Here is a 16,890-nt window from a genome sequence, read left to right on the forward strand (position 1 = left end):
TCACAAATGGGATTAGTATTCCTTTAAGAGTCCCGAGAGAGCTTGCTTTCTTCTCTTAGCCAGGTGAGAGCACAGCAATAAGGTGCCATCTGTAAAGCAGGAAGACAGCCCTCACCAGACACCAAATTTGCCAGCACCTTGATCTTGGACTTCCCAGCTTCCAGGACTGTAAGAAATGAATGTATGTTGTTTAAGCGACCTACTTCACAGTACTGTTATAGCAGTGTATAAGAAAAACACTCATATACTCTTCACTTAGATTGACCAATTGTTAACATTTTGCTGTATTTCCATGTTTACACTTATCTCTACTAAAACACAATTTTTTTTTTGCAACCATTTAAAAGGAAGTTGCTGATCTCATGAAATCTCATCCCCAGAGCTTCAGGATGTCTTTCCCAAGAACAAACAGTTCTCCTACATAACCACAAAAACATTATCACAACCAAGAGACTTAACATTAATGGAATAATAAAATTTAATCTACAATCCATATTTACTGGAGAAATCCAATTGTTCCAATAAAGACTTTAATGTTTTTGCCCTAGGATCCAATCAAGGATCAATTTTGCATTAGTTATCAGACTTTATTAGTCTCTTTTCATCTAGAACAGAAATTCCTTATTTTTTGTCTTCATAAAGTTCACATTTTTGAGGAGTCCAGGCCAATGTTTTTATAGAATATATCACTATTTGGATTACGTGACTATTTCCTCATGATTAGATACAGGCTAAAAATTTTACAGATTTACTTCCCATTCTACAACACATGGAAGCACAATGCAGTTTGAACCATTTAGTGATGTCCAGTTTGACCATTTGTTAAGATGTTGTATAGCACCTTTCTCCCTTGTCAGAGCACCTTCTCCCCTTTGGCCTGATGGTTATAGCACTGATGATCCTTGCTGGAATGTATTATTATATTGGTAGTTGTAAGATGGTGATTTTTCTAATTCTGTCATTCCTTTTATGTTAGTTCTTTCTCCCACTTTTTGAAGTATCTGTGAACTCAAAATCATTTTTTACTCAATGTGTTAAAATCTATAAACTCCACTATTATCTTTATTCTTTCAGATGATAAATTTGCCCCAAATGTAGCCAAAAAGAGGCCCTTCAAACTATTTTCCAGCCCCTTTGTGACTTCTGTTTTGGAACACCTGTTAAGTATTCCAGTTTAAGATTACATGGCTAAACAGTAACAAAATGCAAAGTGCCACTAGACTGCAGGTGAGAGATTTTAGTGGCATAAAGTAGAATTTATCCAAACATTTTGTATTTGTTAAAAGCTACTCTTACCTAAGGATTCTCTTACTTGAATGTGACTAGAAAAAGAAAACCATCTAAATATTTCTGACTTCTTTTATATCATTTAGAAAGTAAAGTTGCAATAAAGCAAACCAACAACCCAAAAGCCATCTTAAATAACATTTTAAAATATGTCAAACTTGAACTTTTAGAAACTCAAATATGAACTGTAGTAAACTTTAAGTAGAAAAACATAAAACAGATTTTGCTCTTCTTGGATTGTACAATTTCTGCCCTCATTTTAATCTGGTTGTATTTCATTTCTTGCTCTTCTTAATCAATATTTTCCCTTTAAAAAAACAGATAATCAAAACAGACAGCACCATCTGTGCTAGTCCAGAAAAGAAAATGGACTGTCATCTAAAAGCACTGAACTGAGAAATGAACTAAAATGAAAAGTTAAGATTGGGCCAGTAGACAGGAAATGTTTATATGGAAGATGCTACCCGAGAGGTTTTTCTTCAGAATTGGGACCACTCTGAGGACCAGAAGCCCTCTAAAAGTTTTTCCATTTTATTCTCCATAACATATATGACAGAGCAGACATCCAGAAATCCAAGGTCAATGTGAAAGAAGTCTTGAATTGCTTTTAAGCCACCTACTCTAAAGTTATATACACTGATCTTATTTTCTCATTCTGTCTTTTATACTATTACATTACTTGGAACTTAAGTTGTTCAGTTTTCTGTATAAAATAAAGGATTCTCTTGAGCCACACATATGGATCTCTGTCTTCCAAAGGTGCTGCCCTTGTTGTTCAAAACATGATAGCCATAGGCCTTAATAATGTCTTTTGCATGTGTATTTTCCCCTCTCTCAAAATGAAACTAGTGTGCTATCAAAAAATTCAGTTAATAGATCAGAGAACTGAAATACAACATTTACACCCTAGATCAGCTCTGTAAATAGCATCACTTACTAGCTACATTTCAAAGTCCACAGATGACAAACTGTACTTATCTGGTCTCCATCTACTAACAACTGAGGTGTACAAACCCTGGGCAACAGTGAGCTCATAAGACCCAAGGGGTGCCCATAAGCAAAAGGAGCCTTTTAGGTAATTGACAAAACTGGGCAAGAAATAAAAATGCACAAGAGGAAAATAAAATAGAGAAGATAACACAAAATTAAATAACAGAAGAGATGATCTAAAAAAGAGGAGGGGGGATCAGAAAAAGGAAAGAGTGACAGGTGAAATGGGTCAAAATATGGCTCTCAGCAATTATACTAAATTGATAATCTCTCATCTCAGTAACTGACTTTAAAATAATTTCCTAGAAATTATAATGATAAAATTTCTATTATAAAACATCAGAATGTAGGGCCAGGCATGGTGGCTCATGCTTTTAACCCCAACACTCTAGGACGCCGAGGCGGGAGGATCATTTGAGGTCAGAAGTTCGAGACCAGCCTGAGCAAGAGCGAGACTCCATCTCTGCTAAAAATAGAAAGAAATTAGCTGGACAACTAAAAATACACAGAAAAAGTTAGCCAGGCATGCTAGTGCATGCCTGTAGTCCCAGCTATTAGGGAGGGTGAGGCAGAAGGATCACTTGAGCCCAGGAGTTTGAGGTTGCTGTGAGCTAGGCTGACACCACAGCACTCCAGCCCAGGCAACAGAGTGAGACTCTGTCTCAAAAAAACAAACAAACAAAAAGCAACAGAATGTAAAAGGCTAATTTGTGATAGACAAACTGTTAAGTTAACCAAGAGTAAAAGGACAGTGTAGAACATGCAAGTGTATCTATCCCTCCTGCTCCTGGTCTGGCTGACTCTGCTAATTCTCATGTTTCTGCCAAAAGACCAATTCTTCCATGAAGCGTTGCTTTAATCACTCAGGCCTACAATGCTGTTCTTTGCAGGGTCTCCCCTAACATCCTATCCTCCGCTCCACATTTCAGTATGTATCATACTGTATGCTGATTTCCTGTTCACAGTACATCCTTCACCCTCCAGAAAAGGTGAGCTTCATGAGTACAGTCATCATGTTTGTGCTGTGTGTCATTGAGTCCCCAGTGCATAGCTCAGCGACTGGCTCAGGAACACTTACTGAATGAATGACTGAATAAATGTTGGTCAGAGAAACATTATTCATAAATGCACACAATCCATGCACCCTTATTTTCTCAATATTTAGAAACAAACACATAATAGACATCATGGCGCAGAGCGCTGTAAGGGGAGCTGCCTTGGTAAATCATGGTATGAAATAACTTACTATGATAAAATTGTATCAAAAATCCATAGACCAGTAGCACCTAAGTGGACACATAGGTACTACAGTAATAGGGTATTGGGCAGGTGGGAGGGGGAGGGGGGCGGGTATATACATACATAATGAGTGAGATGTGCACCATCTGGGGGATGGTCATGATGGAGACTCAGACTTTTGGGGGGCGGGGGGGAAATGGGCATTTATTGAAACCTTAAAATCTGTACCCCCATAATATGCCGAAATAAAAAAAATAAAAAAATCCATAGACCTACATTTTCATATAGGAAACCAATATATACATTCTAAATAAATTCAGTAAGGCTCCTAAATGTGGTATGGATTAGAAATATTTCTTTAGCCAAAGAAAACAGTCTGCCTGACAAAAAAACTCAATAGCCATCATGCTTGCTGTGATGATAAAGATGAAACTGAGGACATTACTAATAAACAGAATTCTTGGACCTCACTCTGGAGAGTATCCTGGAGAAGAATAGAGCATTTAATCTTCTAAAGGTAACTTTTTAATCTGCTACATACTAATTTTATTTCAGAAAATTAAATCAGAATGTACAGTGTAGTTTTTAGTGGCTAAAATATCTTGGTTTTGTTTACCCAAGTTAGTTGTTTCCCAAAAACAGGGTGTACAAATTGTGCACCTCTCGAGAACCATGAGATGATTTTATTATGCCTATTTAATGATTAGTTACTCAACCAGACAGAAAAACTTGACCTACAAAAGTGCATCTCTTTTCGCAATCTTAATGCATGCTTCCAATTATCCTGACCACCTTTTCTCCTTTCTGCCTTAATGTATGTGACTGGCCCAGTGCAGTGCCTTTCTTCCCATAATTAATAGTCCTCTAATTGTAATCCCAGTGAATGAAAAGCTTAGCGTTTTCCATTTAGGGTTCTCATTCTTTGCATTGTTCCCTATTCCAGAACCATGATGTCTCCCACCTGGTTCACTTTGGGATCCAAAGCAAGACTTGTCTTTTTTTATCACCTTTACCAGGCCCATCCAGCAGTTAGATACTTTGAGTAAAACATAGCCATTTGCTCAAGTTTTAACTTCAGAGATATTGAAGCATCTATTTACCCTTGAGCAAAAGATTAATTTACATTTCTTTAATCTTGGCTGGCAGTCAGCAATTCAACCATTCCTGCTAGAACCTTCTCAATAAACTCCCAAACAACTAAGAATTGAACAAAAGACAGGAAATAGGAACCTGAATGGTGTGTACACAAGGGTTCCATCTTATTTGGATGGAGTAAAGATATTCTTTCTACCTGCAGATTCACTAAAAGGAATGAAAACACAGGTGAATCTTAAGTTTTGGATTTTAAAGAACAGTGTGATTAAAAAAAAAATCAATGTGTCCAATTCAGAATAAATTTTATTAAAATATTGTGAATACCCAGAGAATTCAAAGAATTATGAGTCATAGCATATCATTTATATTTATATAGCCTCTGTTAACATGTTGTTATAGGTTGAATTGTGTCCCTCCTCAAAACTCTTATGTTGAAGTCATAACTCCCAGTACCTCAGAATTTGACTATATTTGGAAACAGGGCCTTTCAAGAGTTAACTAAGTTAGAATGAGGTCATCATAGTGGGCCCTAATCCAATATGACTGGTGTTCTTATAAGAGGAGGAAATTTGGACATGGCTAACCAGGTAAACTGGGGAGAGCAATTTTACTTAAGATAAATCTATCAGCTTGAAGGGACTGCTAGACTAATTGGGTCAGTACAAAATAATTATACAGGAAGTTAAAACATGTTTATACTACTGCTTCGGTGAGAGGCCACATTCAATTACAGAAAGTCAGTTTAGAAGTCCAAAGACAAACTACTGAAATTCACTTCAAAAGCTGGTCAAAAAAAGACCATTTCCTGTGATAATTCTACAGACTATTTTATGACAATGCACCAGTAACACAATATTCTCTTTTCCTCACCCACATATAGAAATATAGCATTCAGCATGTTTTGAAGCTAGAACACTGTCATGCAGTAATTGCTTCCAAAACACATGTTATAATATTTTTGCAGCTGACTGTGGCTTTAGAGAAGAAGCACACACTGGTTCCAAAAGAATAGACACTATGTTAGACCATAAACTACAGCTGTTTGTTGCATTGCACCACCTGAAATATCTGTGTGTTGTTTTCTTCCCAGTCAGCTAGTACAGAATGTATCCAGACTGTTCAACTTATTTATGGCTCCAGCTGCTTTGCTATATTTTCAGACATTCGGCATTAATGCAAGAATAGAGCAGCCATTTTTCTAAAGTCTTTCAGCAAGGATAAGGAAGTACTAAACTGTAGAGTGGACACTAATTCTGTTCTTAAGTAAAGTAACAACCAATAAGTATAAGTTAATGTCTTTGTATTAGTAGAATGAAGTTCCTAATTTACCCTTCTTTGTCACTGAGCAGAAGTCAAACACTTCCCTTTGTGTAGAAAACACTAATCTACCAGAAAATGTGGCCTGGGCCTAAGTTTCTGAGGCTTCGGTGAACAGCTATTCTGTGCATGTACAAGGCCCTCACATTATTATAAGCCAGAACAAACAGGACAACATGGTGCACAGGGAGAGAGGGGAGCCTGTGATTAGGTAGCACAGCCAATGAAGAAGGCTGGTTTAGGTGACTTGTTTGTGTGACGTAGAAATTCCTAATAGAAATGGACACAGAAAAAGCCAAAGAAACTGATGGATTCAAGCATTTCTTTAAGCAACAAGTAAACTGTCTAGTTGGAATTTGCTGTGAACTAGTCTTCATTGTTCAAATTTAAAATATACTTGTATATTTTGAATGAAATGTAAAAATCTTATTCTCTCTTTTCTACTTACTTTGCTGTTAATAAGTCCATCATTAAATAATTGGTTACTAAAATGAAATTCTGAATATGAAGTTGCATGACTGGAAATATAAATGCTGCCATGTAGATGTGGGACTATTAACCCTTTGCACTCGCTTGCTTTTTTCTCAAATCCTTTATTCTACTCAGGATTTAATTTTTTAAATACCCCAGATTTTACAAAGCATGGCAGTAGAATAAAAAAGTGGAGTTTCTTTTCATACAAACTTATTTATTTGAATTTTTTATATTTCAAATGATTGATACATTCAAAGAGTAATTTTAATCTCTATAATTTTTGCTAACCATGTCGCGTCACACTCGACACCCGAGTGCAAAGGGTTAAGGGTCATTATCTCCAACAAACAATCGCATTTGACCAGGGTTATAGTCCAGCAAGATAAAGTGAAATAAACTAGAGAAAAAGCAAAGAAGTTTTTTGCAGATCTGGGTTTATAGCTACCTAAGATTGTGAAATTATAAGCATTCCATCTGCTCACCAGCTGTGGTTCCTAATCCTCTTTAATAACTTCAGCTTGCACAAGTCCATGAGAATCAAGACGTCTTCCAAATTTCACTTTACGTTAGTTGCCAGGATTGATTTTTAGACACCAGTCTCCAGTTAAAGCAGCAAAAAGCTGATTTCGCCAGCAGGTGTTAATTTTCAGAGCAGTGAAAGGAAATGGAAGAGAGGCTAAGACTGGGAAGAAAGAAATTAAGGTGGTTCCAACACTTTGGGTTTTAGGGTTCTATGCTCTCCACCAATGCTTAAAGGCTCAAACAGAGAATGTTCTCCTGCAATTTTAGGGAAACTAAAAATTCCCTAAAACATGTAAAAAGCTATATATAAAAGAGCATTTCCGGTGTGTCTAAAGTAGGGTATGTCCTCTGCAGCAGCCAGTCCCTCTCCCAACTGCAACGCATCAGCTCTGTTTCCGGTCACTGACCAGAGACAGGGTCTCAGAGCTGTTACTGCTCCTCAGTGTCACAAAGCTCAGCTACTTTTTCCTTAAGATACTTAAGACAGATTCTGGCCAGGCTCCACAATGGGCAGTCACCATGGCTTAACTCAGGAATAGACAAGGTGTTCTAATAAAGAAAATACCCAACTTTTATTAAAGTTGCAAACAGGAATTGTGGTACTGTTTTATTACTTTTAAACTCCAAGATACCTTTCTATTCCCCTCCCTCATATAGTTACTGTACAGAGAAGGAATGATTTCTTTCTGACTCTTGGGCTTACTGACAACACTATCTCCTGTATTTTTAGTCAGACTGCTAGAATCTTTTAAGAAAAAGACAGAATCTTTTGAAAAATCTCTGACAAATCTTTGACAAATCTCTGCTTAAGCCCAATGGTGATCTAGACCCAAATGACACTAGCAGTAAGGGCTAGGATTTGCTTCCTACTCAGATGTGTTCTACCAGAACAAGCTTATGTCCTAGGCTACATAACAGAGGTTTACTTTTCTAGAATGTCATTATTAGGGGACTTCCTGAACCAAGATGGTAGGGTCTGCCCTTGTTCCAAATTGTTAGTGGTATAGAATGCTTTCATGCGTGGATGATGTCTCCATTAATAATTCTCAAAGTAGAACCTGTTGCCCTATTCCCTCCTAAGAACACGGTGACCAGCTGACTAGATGGCAGCTGGTGCAGCCCTAGATGGCAGCACCAAGTGGGAACAAAGAAGTGAACGGTCCTTAGCACAAAGTGGTCAAAAAGTCAGGTTCTACAGTGTTTTCCAACAATTAGAAAAGAATATTTTATTTACTTTTTCAACAGAATAGCACATAAAGCAATTCTGAATTAAAAAGGTACTGAGTAATTCAAAAGTTATCACATTATTTTGTAAAGATGCTTTTATAAAAGTGCTAAGGGAATCAGAACTACTAAAAGCTGGTATCAGAAAAACATCCCCAAACTATGGAAGTGTTTCTACATTAAAACCCAGTTTTAATATTTCAAAATAAGTTTTTTGCTATGCAGTCAAGAGTATCTGAGTGAAGTCTTAATTTGTATGAATTACATGAAACTTAATAAAAGTTGGACAGGGGAAAACACAAAGTCTGGATTCTACCTCAGGGCAAAAGTTAATGATAGCAGAAATAATACTGGACTGCCAAAGGTAATTGCAAACACCAAAGGAAGCTCATTCTTACTAGACAAAAATGGAGGAGCAGTGATGACAGTATATTACAGTTACTTGGCTAGAAGGAAACAGAAGACTTCATTTATAGAAAAGGTCTTCCTCTACAGGGTGAAACTGGCTTAGCACAGAATTCTTACCTGGCTTTTCAGTTCCCCAAAAAGCATTTCATAGTGACTATGCTACATGCTATGCAATTCTGGCATTCAAACATGCATAATAATCTATCTGGTAACTCTTTCCAACTGCAATGGAATTCTGTATTTAACCCAAGTCTTATAAAATGAAATTTTTAAAATAAAAAGCAAATTCAGCAATTTGTATTATCTATAAAAGATGTTTGGAAGTCTCCTTGAGTGAACTCTGTACTTTAACTTCTGCCAACTCCAATCTGTTTCCAATATACAAGGGTGAACTCTTGTGGGAGAATATAGACAATACACACAAACTGATACGGTGAGGTCAGCTAATGGTGGGTGTCAGGAAGAAAATTTAAAGAAGGTGATATGTGGAGTAGCCTGATAAGGTGTACCTCAAATGCTTCAGGAATGATGAGGAGGATCTTGTCATACAAAGAGAAAGAGAACTTTTCAAGAGAGAAAACAGAAAGGGTGAAGGCTCCAGGGCAGGAAGGGCCAGGCACGTTAGACAACTGGAAAGGAAGCCGTGCGCTTAGGGCATAGAGAGCTAGAGCAGGGCAGGAAGGAGGTGAGGCTGTAGTGTCAGGCAGCAGTCAGTGATGTAGACTTTGATACCAGGGTAAAGAGTTTCCACTTCATGCTACATTCAAAAGGAAAACATAGGGTGTTTTAACAAGATCCCCCTAGCTACTGCATGGAGAATGAATTGTAAGGGAACTAAAGTTAAGCACAGAGACCAACTGAGTATGGAATAAGACTCTATTTTACACATTTAAGCTCTATAAAAGTGCATACGTGCAACAAATATACAAAGATTACAAAACGAGCACTACAAGAATACTGGAGATTTAGGAAAAGATTCACATTTAACAAAATATATTTTAGATATATAGAAACTTGTTACTTGTTTAATAATATTTTCTAGACCTAAGTTTTCATAAACTATATTAATATCTAATTATAATATCTACGAAGAGTTGCAATTCAAGTGACCAATAATGTGTATTTGATAAAATGTCCTATGAAATAGGTACTACAGTAATAGGGTATTGGGCAGGGGGGAGGGGGGCGGGTATATACATATATAATGAGTGAGATGTGCACCATCTGGGGGATGGTCATGCTGGAGACTCAGACTTGTGGGGGGAGGGGGGGAATGGGCATTTATTGAAACCTTAAAATCTGTACCCCCATAATATGCCAAAATAAAAAAAAAGAAAAAAAATGTCCTATGAAAAAGGAACTATTTGTAGTATACTTGCTCAACAACCTAAAGAATCCAGAATAGGAAGAAAGCTGTGAATCACACTATGCATATTTCATTGTAGTCTAAAGTTACCCTTGTTTCTAATGCTGCTGATCGAGGATATATCAGAGTGAAGACCATAACATCATTCTAAGACAGCAAGTAATACCAAAAGCAGTAAGTCATATTCTCTACCTTTAAGATTTCAACATATTTCCACAAATGTTGTGGCTCACCAAAAAAAAGCCAAATTCTACTAAATGGAAAATGTATTTCAGTCTCCAGAACTGTTCTCAAATAGTAAAATAATTTAGCAGACATACTTTAAAATAGTTTTTCTCAAAGTCCCTTATTTTTCTCTTTTAAATTGGTTCCAAAAGGAACTGGCAATGCAGAGTATATGCTGCAAGTGATTGATATTCCTATGGAAAAAACACATAAGTAGCTAAAACTAAAGGCTCATGAGCGTGGGTAAGAGCTAAGTGACTTAAATTTAAACAGACTTAATTTTTGAAATTCATACAAGGTAAGATTGGAGAAATTATTCCACAGAGGTACATGATGTTTTTGTCTGCTTTGTCAAAGATTAGATAGCTGTATGAGGATGGTTTTATATCTGGGTTCTCTGTTCTGTTCCACTTGTCAATGTCCCTGTTCTTGTGCTAATACCAAACTGTTTTAATTACTATTGACTTGTAGTATTGTTTGAAGTCTGTTAAATTGATAACTCCCATTTTGTTTTCATTGCCTAGGATTACTTTTCCTATACGGGGTGTTCTCTGGTTCCATACGTGATGTAAAATTATTTTTTCTATATCTATGGAAAATGATGATGGTATTTTCATAGGGATTGCATTGAATCTGAAGATAACTTTGGGTAGTATAGACATTTTAACAATGCTGATTCTGTCTACCCACAAGCTACCCTCAGCTTCTTCTCCCCCTTTATTAAGGTCGTAGCAATACCATAAGAGTTGATTATAAAACTAAACCAGCTTAGCTTGCACTGGCTATGGGAAGACTGTGGTCTACATGACTTGTACTTTTTCCTACATTTCTCTACTTCCCACTTACAGACCGTCATGGCATTTGGATCTGCTGTCCTCTGTCACTGTCACGTATTACCTTGGCTAAGTATAACCCAGCTGAGTTCTCATGTCTGGACAAAATTTTTTGTTTACTTCTAGATATTCTTTCTTCGTGCTTCAGTTATGCGATCTGGACTTTGTACTTCAATTTTATTACTCTCATTAGCCTCATGTTTCAGAATTCGTTGTAATTCTGTAATTACTGCCCTAGTAATTTTTAAAACCCATGCAAATACATAGTTCTAATTCATTCAGCCAATCAATGATGTGCTAATATTTAAACTATACAACTACAGAAGCTTAAGTTTGATGTGTATGTAGTGTGTATTACTATATTTTCCACTAAGTCTGACAAAATTACAGAATTCTGGAAGAGAAAAAATCTTAACAAATTTCAAATACTATCTTATATTTAGTTAAAATCTCTACGTCTAATTTAGGTGAAACATCTACCTGAGAGTGAAAAAGGAAATCTTTAAGATACAAATTTATTACAACAAACAATAATTATTAAAAACACAACAAAGCAGATAACATGACTTTAGAATTTATTACCAAAATGTCATATGACACCTCAGGGTCCATATAACTCTTCTTCAGAATTAAACCAACTATTAGATTCCACTTAGGCAACAGCCATCAAAGAAAAGACACATGTAATCAATCTATAACATTAGCTATCTAGTCTACAACCAAGTACAGGCTTTTATGGAATTTTCTTGGGGAATATTTAAGGGATATTAGATTCATTAAGAATTATTTTAACAGCTTTGTGAGTCTTATCTTATGCTAGGCAAAAACTATTTTGTTTCTTTTTTGAAGAAAATATGTAACAATTAGATGGGTTCATTTCACTTCTTGGGAAATTCTATTAACTCTCTTTATCAATTAAAAGGAATTATACAGATTCTGACATTTAACCTCCATTAAATATGTCCTGAAAATACATATTCACCATTTTTCATGGGTGTACACATGTATACCCACAGCACAATTCATTTCTATTTCCAGAGTTAAAGGGCCCAATTGTTACAGCATTCAACTGACTTGCCTTGCTTAATTTACTGTGCATAGATTCCCTTATTTGAATTGCTTCTCTAAAGACAGGAGATGGCTCTGCTAAATGATTCTTGGCTTATGTTACTAGAGAGAGATACTTGGTGTTACTATTTAAGTTCATATTAAATCAACTGTAGCTCACTGAAAAGCATATGGTGAATGATGAGGAAGGTGAGGGAATACATCAGTCAAACCTAAAAAGGATGTAGAGTATTGGGCTAGTTCTGGTCATGTTTCTAGAACAGGGATGCTGGAAACAGCCTGTGATGAGCTGTAAATGGCCCCCTGAAAGGACAGCCACATCCCAATCCTTGGACCTTGTGAATGTTATCGTCCATGATAAAGTCTTTGGAGATGCAATTAAGTTAAGGATTTTGAGATAGCAATATAATCTTTAGTTATCCAGGTGGGCCCTAAAGGTGGGAATTCCAGCATGCACCTGAGGCTGGAACAGGTAAGGAACAGATTCTTCCCTCGAGCCTCTGGATGGAGCTCAGCCCTGCCAACACCTTGATTTCAGCCTAATGACAATGATTTCAGATTTCTGACCTCTAAAACTATATTCCACATTCTTTCCATAACTGTCAGAGAATAAATTTCTATTGTTTTAAATCACCAGATTTGTGGTGATTTGTTAGCCATAGGAAACTAACATATAGCTTATCAGAACTGTACTCCATTATGTTAATCTTCTTTGTAGAAAGTGGTCATTATATATGAAAAAAGAAAACACAAACTTTTATGTTTAATCCATTTGCCTTCTAATACACAATTGAGATTTGCTGTTGAATGTTTAGGCTCTGATGACAGACTAGTCACCACACAGTATTATCCCAAATTTAGCACAGAAATAAAAAAGATTGAGAATATTGACATTCACCCCTGCTCAAATGCAGCTAATAGTCACAGAAATTAAGCCAATCTTTATCTTTTGATTTACCATTCTTCCCATCTTGTGCATTAAAATGTCTCAGAGAACATCTGTTCCCAACAGTGTAGCAGAAAAACAATATGCTCTGCAATAAGACTGATGATAGAATATTCTTTTGGTTGAAGATACTATGTACAGTGTCCATAAATCTAGGCCTGATAATATTCTCTGAATAATTATGAAATTGAATAAAACTGAAAAATTATACAAAAGAGTTCCCATAAAACATCCAGTTCTCAGATGCCTCAAAATTCTCTTGAATAATTTTCCAAGAAAAAAAATTACCACCTAAAGTATAATTAACATAATTGTAACCTATAATCACCAATTGTTTGGGAATGGTTTATTTTCTATGTTGATGCACCACTCACCAGCATGAATCAACAGGACTCTAGCCACCATTTCAAGTAAACATCGTGGGCACTGTAGTCTTACTCCATTTCATTCCTTGGTATCTTTGTAAAATCCAGCATCTACTGCCTTAAACAATTTATTGATCTACTGCTGCCCCCAAATATCACTTTTGATATGATCCTTGCAAAAAACATTCTATCAGTGGACAAATCAGATGAATTCCTTGGTGTTCACTATTTCCTCTATCTGAACTCTTTATTCTTTTTTGACATTAAAAGTAGAAAAAAATCAACTTGGGCATAGCAACAACTGAGAAACAGAACAGAGATATATAACTATAGATAGCTACCAGTTATCAACCATACTGAGGCATGGAATATTAAGTTAAACCATACAAAATTTCTAATATTCAACTATTTTTGCTCTATACAAACAGTAGTTTCCTATGGACCTACCCAATATTACAAAGGAACCCTAGAGATAATTTCTGAGCATGATTTTAAGTTTCAGGTTCTCCTCACACACCAAATCTTCACCAGAGCCATTAACAGCAGCACTTGGACACATTCTCCCTTACCCTTTACTGCAATTACTAAAGATAAAAATGCATAAAAGGGGCGAGCAGGAAGAAAATGGAAGGAAGAAGACAAGGACAATCTACCAACTGGATTATGTACCCTTATTAAAGAAGGGCCATGAATTTATCTGACATGCTTCCTATCCCTCAGATGTACTCAATGAGCTTTTAACAGTCTTAAAATAAGAGCAGTTCTTGAACCTTTCTTCTTCAAAAGTTAATGAGTTGACAGCTATGACAATAATCTAGTATGAAAATCATTCTTCTCATTTATCATTTCCTATTTCCTTACCCATTCCAAAATGCAAAACAAAATAAAAATACTTTAGTATTAAATGAATGAATAAAAAGTTCTGAATTTTAAAAGTCCATTTAATAGTATTAGTGATGATAAATATGGCAAGTCTTAGAAGCCAGGTACATAGACTGGGGGGGCGGGGATTCACAGAACTTAAAAATGTAAGAAATAAAGAAAAAGAGAAGAATGAGTGTGTGGAAAATCCTAATTTCTGGGTACAAAATATCCCACATTATTGTCCAGTTCAGAAAATGAAGTTCTGAAATTTTATACTTAATATAGAAGATTACTATATTTCCCATTCCAACTATAGGTACCATGACTCCAGAACAAACTGGCTCTGACATTATTTTAAAAAAATGATGCCATAAACAGGCACATATGTGCTGCAGAATCTGGCAAATGAGTAGGAAATCCTACTAAGCCTACAATGCATATATCTTTACTACCTAAAAGATAATCTTTCTTCTGGGAAATACTAATGCAGCTGCAACTTATCTAACTTAATTGAGACAGTTTTGTCCTCATGCATGATGTTCCAGACAACGACGTTGAGACCACTAGATCCAGAGATTAAAATCTACCGATAATACTACTTCACAGACATGGAGTTCTTCAATGAAATGAAAATATAGTTTCCAAATGGAAAACTGTCTGCAACTGAATTTGAGCCATCTTCCCGTGGCTCACAGGGAAGTACTGCTCACAGTGTGAGCAGTAAATAATACTAATGGTGTCAGTGTTTTTTGTTTTTTTTTAAACTCGATAGCTGAATAATTAAGGCACCAATAACCATTTTTCACCTACGTAACACATGATTTTTAACAGAACTTTCAAGAGATGCTGATATCTTATGGAGTTCCTCAGAGCAAACTTCCACCAAAAGATAAATCTTCCTGAAAGACTAAATATTAAATTATTTCTTTAAATGTGCTTGGCAAGACACTTAAAATAGTTTTGAGGAACTCAGTGAACCTAAAATATGGCAGTTTCTCTATCCCTCTTGGTTTTAAAATCTTACTGTTCCATATAATAATCTGTGTCTTTTCAAATAATAGGGAAAAAGAGGTCAATGTAAGTTCACTGTGTAAATTAAGCATAGCAATAATAAATGCATTTATGAAATTTTTTTTAAATTGTTCATAGACTTAGTTCTTTGAAGTACTCAGTTGCTCATGTTGCATTAATGGGTTAGATCTAATAAGTCTAGAAAGCAAGACTTGAGCATTTTATAGAAATACTGTAAATATTCCTTTTCATTATATCTAAAGGTAATATGAGAGTGAGCTCAGTTTGTAAGAGGACTTGAAATAATCATGGCATCTTCAATTAAAGCTGGCTGCTTTTAACAAAGGCATGCTAAGCCAGGGATAAAGAAGTAGTGCTCTCCTCTTTCTTGTGCTTAATTTTCTACTTAAAACCAAAAAAAAAAAAAAAAAAAAAAAAAAAAATCAAAAAAATTCTCAATTTTCCATTATTAAGCACATCAAAACTCTAAAATGTCACTTTAACAACTTTATTATTCAAAAAATCCAATACCTCAATATAGTGTACTGCTATGCCTTTCAAAATTCTACTTAAGACTTTTTAAACTTGCTTATCAAATCAATGTATACTGGCAATGGATGCTCTAATCCAGCACAGGAGGATGACAAAAGAATCAGTAAAGTCCAAATAGCAAAAGAGTAGATTTATTCACATGGAGATTTGTTCCAAGTGGATCTGCCAGTAAAAAGGTTCATGGACCATAGCAGGGCAAAAAGGCTTCCCTCTCTCCATCCCACCCCTCTGGAAAATGTTAACCCAGTGGGAGGATTGGAATATATAAAAATGGAACCATGAAATCTCTCTTATTTTCTGCCTCTTACTTTTTCCCCAAATTATCTTTACTCCACAGTTCATCTAATCTCCCCTGCCCACTATGGGTGCTCTTTTTATTCCATTTGGTTTTCTATTTTTACCACTTCCTTTTATTTCAATGTGCCATTCCTCTGAGGCCCTTCTCATTTCTTTCCCCTCTCTTCATTTACCAGTCTTCCTGAACCATCACAATTCTCTTTTGTGCTTGGAACAAATCAAGCCCACCGTCCCCTGGTCTTTTCTGCCCTTTTCTGAGCACATCACCTAAATGGAAAGCCCTATTCCTCTGCTATGGTTGGAAAGTAGCAGTTACAATCTAGGTGAGGGAGGGGGAAAGGAAGGAGAGAGTTTTCTAAAATGCAAATTCAGCACCAAAGAAAAATGAGGAAATTTTGTAGTCAACTACAGGGCATTTACACTCATTATTTTGTAAATCACATGCACTGAGCTAGTATCACTGTTGTTTCCCAGAGACCTTTCCCACTTCACACTTGGCGTTCTCTACTCAATTTTTAATAGAATTTCAAGGTCTCATTACAGCACCAAAAACAAACAGGGCAATACGGTCGACTACACTGTGTGTTTGGTTGGGTAAATTAAATTTAAATAAAAGCCAAGGCTGACTATCGTAGAAAGCGTGACCTATAATTAGCACACTTGCCATATTGACTAGAACTGTAACATTACAATATTGATCACACAAAACCAGAAAATCAATACTCTGCCTCTTCCTGTGGCAGTTCATGCAGAGAACCTAGTGCTCTATTCCATGGAAGGAGATGCAGTGACAAAACCAATGTTGAC

General features: G+C 36.0%; 1 protein-coding gene across 2 annotated transcripts in view; it reads right to left on the bottom strand.

The window, feature by feature from the left end:
- FNDC3B (fibronectin type III domain containing 3B) overlaps positions 1 to 16,890 on the bottom strand; it is a 329,131-nt gene that overhangs the window by 115,226 nt on the left and 197,015 nt on the right. The gene's annotated exons all lie outside the window — the stretch shown is intronic.

This window comes from Microcebus murinus, chromosome 1 (genome assembly GCF_040939455.1).
Source record: "Microcebus murinus isolate Inina chromosome 1, M.murinus_Inina_mat1.0, whole genome shotgun sequence".
In the NCBI taxonomy this organism is placed as follows: Eukaryota; Metazoa; Chordata; class Mammalia; order Primates; family Cheirogaleidae; genus Microcebus; species Microcebus murinus.